The sequence below is a fragment of the Otolemur garnettii genome, unplaced genomic scaffold (genome assembly GCF_000181295.1).
Source record: "Otolemur garnettii isolate 467f Iridium unplaced genomic scaffold, OtoGar3 scaffold00043, whole genome shotgun sequence".
Lineage (NCBI taxonomy): Eukaryota > Metazoa > Chordata > Mammalia > Primates > Galagidae > Otolemur > Otolemur garnettii.
The window spans coordinates 2,273,753-2,281,753 of NW_003852438.1; positions in this window are offsets into that span (position 1 = coordinate 2,273,753).

Here is an 8,001-nt window from a genome sequence, read left to right on the forward strand (position 1 = left end):
CACTTATTCACTACATATGAAATAATGATGATGTGGCTGAGCCAGGTACTGAAATTCAAGAGAGAGGAAACTCACGAACTTCTAGGAGCTCAGTCTTGTGAGGCAACAGATGAGGCTATTATCTGCTATTATCCGCTGTGTGGTTGTTTCTACACGGGACACGGAACACACAGGGCAGAGGACAGACATGGTCATGTTTGCCAGAGTGAATCCGAGAAGGCTCTCAGATGAAACAGCCCCTGGAAGAGGAGGGAGTGCAGGGAGGAAGAGTGGCACGTGCGAGGGCACGGAGGCAGCGGGAGACCGCCCGGTGTACTTAGAGAAGAACAAATAGTGAGTCAGAAACAGGAGGCTGCTGGAAACCAAACGGAAATGAGAAAGGAGGTGAAGTTCAAACGGTGGCCATGGGTTCCGTCTTGAAGCATCTTGAAAAGAAGTTTATATTTTATTCTATAGTCCATGAAGAGTCACTGGAGAATTTTGAATAAGGAACCGCCATGATTGTGGATTGGAGTAGTAGGGGTGGGGAGACCAGGAAGGTGGTGGCTGCAAATCAATCACCCAGGGAAGATAAATGCAGAGAGCTGTGATCAGGACCAGACAACACATTACAGAACAGAGATGCTCAGTAGATACCACTGAGAGGGCCTGGAGGTGGGGCACAGGAGGGGAAGTGAGATGGAGAGATTGACCCCCAAGGCCTTCAGGTCAAGGGAGTGGGTGGGACGTGGTACTTGGAGAGACCAGGAGCACGCCTTGTCTTTCAGAGCCCAACACGTAATCCCCAAGAGCTGACTTATGAATAAGATCTTGGCGTTCTTGAATCACCAAATCACTTCTATTTTTAGTATTTAACGTTCTTATAGCCCAAAAGAACTTTCTGCAGAGAAAAAAAAAATCTTAGGAAAAAGAAAGTGTTTATCAGGCTCCAGGTTTTTCCAAACACCTCCTCCTTCCTGACTCCCTGCAATAATAGCAGCCGTGTATTAAGTCATTACCATCGATAGCCAAATAACTACAAAACCACAAGAGGGCAATGAAAATGGCCGTAAAGGCATGGAGTAGTAATTATTTTCCCATTAGCACCAGCTACACTAATATCAACAGAGAACAATTAACATTCCTAACCTCATAGTTACGCTGTAACCTCTGTGTGTCTTACAGGAGGAGACGGATGGACAGTGCAGGGGGACTGAACAGCACTAAGGCAGCTGTGCAGCATAGACAAGAAGCTGACCGTGTCTGTGGCTGAGCAGCTGCCCTGCTGGCTGCAAAGGCAGTCGGAGAACTTGGTTGTGATTGCCACTGATTTTAGCCAGTCCTCAGCCCCACCCTGTCGAAGTCAGCCCCAATTCCTGGGGCTTTCTTTGAGCCCCAGAAGTAAGCATTTGAGTGGGAGAAAAGCTCCAGCAGTGATTACACAGCAGTCAGAGTCCTCAGCATTTATCTCTTCATTCTGTCTGTCACCAGGCAACCATTCTTTGTGCTTAAACTATACGTCCTTGTACCTTGTAACAACTTATTCTTTGAAATGCCCGCTCTGGTTTGCAGAGTGCCAGGGAATATATCTATTCTACTAATTTCTATTGGGGCCAACCACAGTGAAGAACAAGCCATTTGACCTCCACCCTGAGGTCTGTGCTCTGTGCTCTTGCCACTTTGTGTTACAGCATGGATCCCAAACTCCACACACTTGCCTGTTTACTGGTCTGTTTCTCCCTCCAGACGACGAGGTCCTGGAGTGCAGGGACTGTGTCTTGTCTGTGTTTGCAGCCACGTCCCCAGCACCTGGCATATAGTACATGGATACATGGACAACACTCCATAACAGGTGGGTGAATGAAGGAATGAATGGTTTTTTTGAAATTCAAACCTTGGTGGTTCAAAATGTGGTTATTCAGAGGACAGGCCAGGCTAGTTAAATAGACTCGGTGAAGCAGAATTTGGCAAAGCGTAAGATAAAGGAGACTCAGTGTACCAGCCTGTCTGATCAAGGAGGTCAGCTGGGGATGAGCCAGGTGCCAGGTGCCAGCTGCAGATGTGAGGACATTTTTCTCTTTTAGTTAAGAACATCACGTGGCAGAGACTCGCCCAGGGTCTGAATATCAGAATCACAGTGAACAAAACAGCTCATTATTATACAGGCAAAGGAGCGGAGCTCTCTCCAAGTCACAGTTAGTGACTTAAATTGGATTCCCTAGAAGCAGAGCCTGAGACAAGGACTCTTGTTCAACTGATTTATTGAGTCAGTGCTCTCAGGAGAAAGGGAGTGGGAGGAATGGAAAAGAAAAGGGGAAAAGCCAGAGGGAGTTGTGGAGACTAGTTGAAGCCCGCTCCTGGTGAGCAGTGGCTGGCCCCACTTCGCGGTAAGGAGGAAATCCTTTGCTTCTCCTTGTGGGGCGCTGGTTGGCTGCAGGCTGTCCCCTGGAGGCCTCTGGAGAAGTGAGCTGCTATGAGCTATTGGTACTCAACATCCTGAGATGGAGGATGGGTGCATGGCTGGGGAAGGTACTCTGGGCATGGCACCCCTAGCATCTCCTAGAGTTGGATAATGTGAAATGGTGTTTATTATAGAAGTCACCACCATTTACTGAGCACCTACTGTACTTCACGTTTGTGCTAAATTTTGTTTATATTTATACATGTGTATGTTTTGTATACTTTATATGTCTGTGTATATATACCTAGAGATATGTTAGTAATACTCCGTAGGATACACCTATTGGAAGCTAATATACTATCATCACCATTGGACAGATGAAGAAACTCAGAATATACTATATTTTATGCTTGGAATATTTCCTTTCTTGCCGACATTCCTATGATAAAATCAGGACATTGTGCATCCATCTGGCCTGAATTCCACACATTCATTCAATTCATGAATTCCACTGATGCTTTTGGGCACCTATCACATGCCACAACTAGGCTAGGCCCCAGGGACATATCAGTGAACTGATAGTCTTGGACCCTATCTTCAAAGAATAGGACTAAGCCTCAGGCCCAGAGCCAATACCCATGAAACCCAGTTACAAATTGTTTGGACACCTGCTATGTGCATTCTGATCTACCAGGCCCTGGTCAAGAAAGAATCCAGACCCCAAGCCTCTGTAAAACTCCACTTGACCCTTTCACATAAAACATGCTACCAGTGTAAAAAAAAACCTCTTTTCTATATTTTCTCCGTACCGAGTATCACAAGTCCCTTCCCTATACATGGAGGAGATTGAACTTGGTGACTTCTAAATTTCTTTCCAGCTGTCACATCCTTGGATTCTTACTTTTATTTTTTGAGACAGACAGTTAGTTTCCTAGGCTACAGTGCAGTAATGTCATCATCATAGCTCACTGCAACCTCAAACTCCTGGGTTCAAGTGATCCTCCTGCCTCAGCCTCCTGTGTAGCTGGGACTATAGGCATGTGCCCTGATACCAGCTAATTTTTTTGTAGACATGGGATCTCGCTATGTTGCACAGGATAGTCTCAGTCTCCTGGCCTCAGCCTGGCCTCCAGCCTCAGACTCCAAAAGTGATGGGATTACAGCTGCCTGGCCCCTCATATTTCTACTTCTGAGCATCCACAGTGCACATGGCTACCCTTTTACTGGAGACTGTGATGGTCAGTTTCATCTGTCAACCTGGCTAGGCTATAGCCACTTATTCCAAACACTCATCTAGGTGTTGCTATGGGGATATCTGGTAGATTTAATTAACACTGACAATCGCTTGACTTAAAATAAAGGAGATTATCCTCAATAAACTGAGTGGACCTCAGCCAATTTGTGAAGAGCGTTTAAGAGCAAAACTGAAGTTTCTCTGAAGAAGCAGCTGGAGTGCAGCTTCACCTCCTGCCTGAGAGTTTTCAGCCTGGCCTGCCACACACATTTCAACTTACAAGCCACCTCCACAATCACTTAAGCCAATTCCCTGAAATAAATCTCTCCCTCTCTCTAGATATATATATCTTATATACGTATACAGACACACACATACCCCTTAATGTGTGTGTGTGTGTGTGTCCTGCTGGTTCGGGTTTCTCTGGAGCACCCTAAATGACACAGGGACCCACCATGCATTTTTCTTCTTCTAATATTGTTTGGTGTGTGTAGTCTTATATACCCCAGTAAGTAGCGAGAGGAACTATAACTATTTATGGCCATTCTAGATTACTAGTAGGCCCCCCTAGATTACTAGTAAACCCAACAAAATAAGGGCACCAAAACATGAGAGCTGTTCACCTTAAATTCAATTAACATATCCAGAATTTTGCAATCAGAAAGTCTAGGATTTATTCATATATGTAAATTCTGGGTTTTAAAAATCTCGATCAGTACATGGGATGGGAATGACTATAACCATTCCTATTTAAGGCTTCTAATGGTATTAATCCAGCTCAGTATGTCCTCAGGTAGAAGGTAAGCTCTGGGAAGTCAGAGACTGAATCTTGGTTTCTTTGTGACCCTGTAGTATCCAGTACGATGTTTAACAGAGATTCACATTTGCAAGAGATACTGAGTCAACCTATTATTTTCCTGTTTTATTTTCCAGAATGTGTTGCCTTTGGGAGATGGGAAACGGGCTCAGAGAAATGTAGGTTGGTTTGTTTTTAGGCAAATTGATTTACTATCTCCAAGGGAGAGTCTGCTTCCTTGATATGGCAGATTTATTATATGGAAAGCCTTCCAGAGGCTAGTTCTTCTCTTGTGTCTGTGTCCATTGGCAGGCTGCTGGGAGTCCAGATGACTGATATGTGTCCGGCTTTGCCAGCACTTTAACAGAGATTCATTTCTTAATAGCACATAGGCCCGCTGTCCTGAGCCAGCAGCAAGGACTGTTGGCATTGGGAAGGATTAAAAGGGACTTTTGCTGGAGAACACAACCTGAAGTAGTAGTGTGATATGTAAACAGACAGTGCCTAATAAATCTGTGTTTATATGCCAGCTGACCCCTGACTCCTGGTTTAACACCTTTGATAGAGTAGGTAAAGAGAGGTCTGGGCCGTAAGCAAGTAACTGCAGCTAGATAGATAAAAAACTATCAACTTGAAAAAAAAAAAAAAGAAAGAAAACATAACTTGTTTAGGCCATAAAAGGGGGTCTGCAAGTCGTCGAGTCCCACCTGTGATGTGAAATGTCCGTTACACCCTGTGGTCTCTCTTTCTCCTCCCAACCTAGGACAAAAGTGGTCGTGCAGCCTGACATTACAGAAATAGAGGATGGAACTCGGAGTCCAAGAGAAATGTATGGAAAGGCATCCATACGGTATCCAACTCGGGGCTTCTTTGCTGGCCTCGCTGCTCCAGGCCTGTTCTTTCCACCCATTCCTTACATAGGCCAGAATGAGTCTCTTCATGCCTCAGAGCTCACCTCCTTCACAGGATGTACAGAACCTTCCGGAACTAGCCCAGCCTCTCTCTAGCACATTCCCTGGCTATATCTTTCTTCATACGTTCTTTGGACCCAAAAGCTATTTCACATTCTTTTGACTACTCCATGCCCTTCCAGCTTCCAGGCCCAAAATGCCCTTAGCCAACCTCCAAAAGCTCCTCTCAGGCCCAACCCACAGTCTGGCTCCCATCTCCTCAGCCTGAGTCTGAGACCAGCCTGGGCAACATAGAAAGACCCCATAACTACAAAAAAAATAAAAATTACCTAGGCGTGGTGTCACGTACTCAGGAGGCTCAGGCGGAAGGATCACTTGAGCCTAGGAGTTCAAGGCTGCAGTGAGCTCTGAGTTGCCACTGCATGCTGGCCTGGGCAACAGAGCAAGGCCTTGCCTTAAGACAAACAAACAAACAAAAAACTAAAAAAGCAGAGGCAATGATTTATTCTTTTTAAAAACTCTTGGTGCTTTGTTTGGTACTTGTCACTCAATAAATAGGTCCTTCATAAATAGAATTGGATAAAGGAACCAAGAAATCAGTCAAGTGACTTGATCTCCAAGCCAGCCCTCTAACTAACTCACACTCAGGTATTTGTCTCCAGCATTCTCCATTTGACTCTACCCGAAAAGCAGCACTCATTAGTCTGTCCAATGCCACTATCTCATATGTCCATACACGCACTGTGCCTCCCACACAGACTCTGCTCATGGTGCAAGAAATAAGCTTCTCACAAACCTTCCAGCATCCAGCACCAAGTGATAACTCTGGGGTATCTAAATAAATATAGTATTTAATTATCTTAATGATTTCAGATATATTTATACTAATCAATTTTGTGCTTTGAAAAAAGATAATGGCACACAGGGTCAAAGCCTGGTCTGAATCCCAGGGAAATCCACTTCTTAGAAGGGTGGGCTTGCATCCACTCACTGCCCTCCTGCAGTCACTCTACAAGCTGCCCCCAGGTGGCCCTCGGACGCACAGGATCCTGCTGCGGTGCCCTGTTTGGGAAGGGCTAAAGAGTGACCTCCCAGAAGTCAGGAGCGGCCCTCATGCCAAGAAAGAAGCAAGAAGCATGCTGTGGCACCCCCTCCCAGGCCTCCCCAAATCCTGCCTCCTGCTGGCTAGGGGGCGGGGTCTGCTCTTCAGCTGGAACTGAGGCACAATTCAGCTTAAATCAGCACTCAGAACAGCCATAACAAATGACAGGTTTTTGTTGTTGCTGTAGCCCCATAAACAAGATTATCCAAGCAATTAGAGGATAATTATTGTCTACAATGAGAAGGAGAGAAGTGTCAGACCGAGGCCAGCAGACACGTGGTGGATAATTTATTAGATGTTGAGTGGCTGTTTTTCTCTCTAGACCTTTGTGAGAAAAACACCCAAATGCCACCAGTGCACCCCCTGGGAGCCACAGAGTGGCGGGAGCTGAGGATGGGCAAACGTGATTGCCTCTTACCTACTCGGACTTGGGCTTTATCAAGCCTTTGTCTCCCAAAGCATGGGCATCTGAAGTGGCTGGCGCTGTTTCCCCTGGAGCTGCAGGGGGCTGGAGAGTCGCGATCTATAGAACTCCCAGCCTTCCCCTTGCTCCGGGCCCCAGAGCCTGTGCTGGCCCTCTCCTGCCACAGCCCTGACCTGGCATTCTCATTAAGTTCTTTCAGGGGGCCCAGCCTTGTCTCTTTTCATTCCAGGCTGATTTCCTCTAAGCCTGCACCTGTGGGAGACTTGCAGGGCTGGTGATAAATAAGGAGTACTCATGTAAAAATGAATTTGGCTCCCTTAGGAGAGCACAGAGGGGCTTAAGGGCTTTTGTAGGATTCTGAACAGCCATCTGTCCATCCATCCATCTATCTATCCATCCATCCATCAGAAGTCTCTTGTGCTTAATGTGTAAAGAACAGGAAAGTTTAGCACCAAGGTGGCTCACAGCAGAGATCAATACAGACTGGACACCAGACAAGCACCATGTGGGGATTAGAACATAAAGGATCACTCCCCTCCGTCATCAGCCAGCAGGACCCAGGAGATGTGGATATACCTGCACACTTCCCAGGGACAAAGCAGCAGCGTGTATGGGGAATTTCAACTTCCCAGGAAGATTTAAATAGGTGAAACCTACTGTGGCCCCATTATTTGGTCATAGAGATGGCACTGTAAAACCAGAAAAGCTGGTGATTTCCCAGGCCTCTTCCCTCCCTATACTCCCAGCACACACACACACACACACACACACACACACTCATTCACCCCCTCCATTTGCCCTGCCCTGCCCAGCTCCAGCAGCTCTCTGACACAACAGGCTGCTCTGTAGCTTTGCTGTCCTTAGTCTTATTTTACACGGCCTGGTCTACTTGGTGAGACCTTCTCAACAGCTTCAGAATCTGCTTCTCCAGAGGCTTCTCCAGAATCTCCTGAGCAGGTTCAACCCCTTCCATTGATGCTCTGTGCAAGTCACTCTTGAACTTTGCACTCTGTGCGTGTTATCACGGTTGACCAGGGAGCACGCACTTTGCCAACACACCCATCCTCACATCCCAGGGCCCGGAACAAAAGCAGTGAAAGGTTTTGAAAAATCTTCATCTGTGTTGACTGCCAAGGTGTCTTCAGTTAAAACAT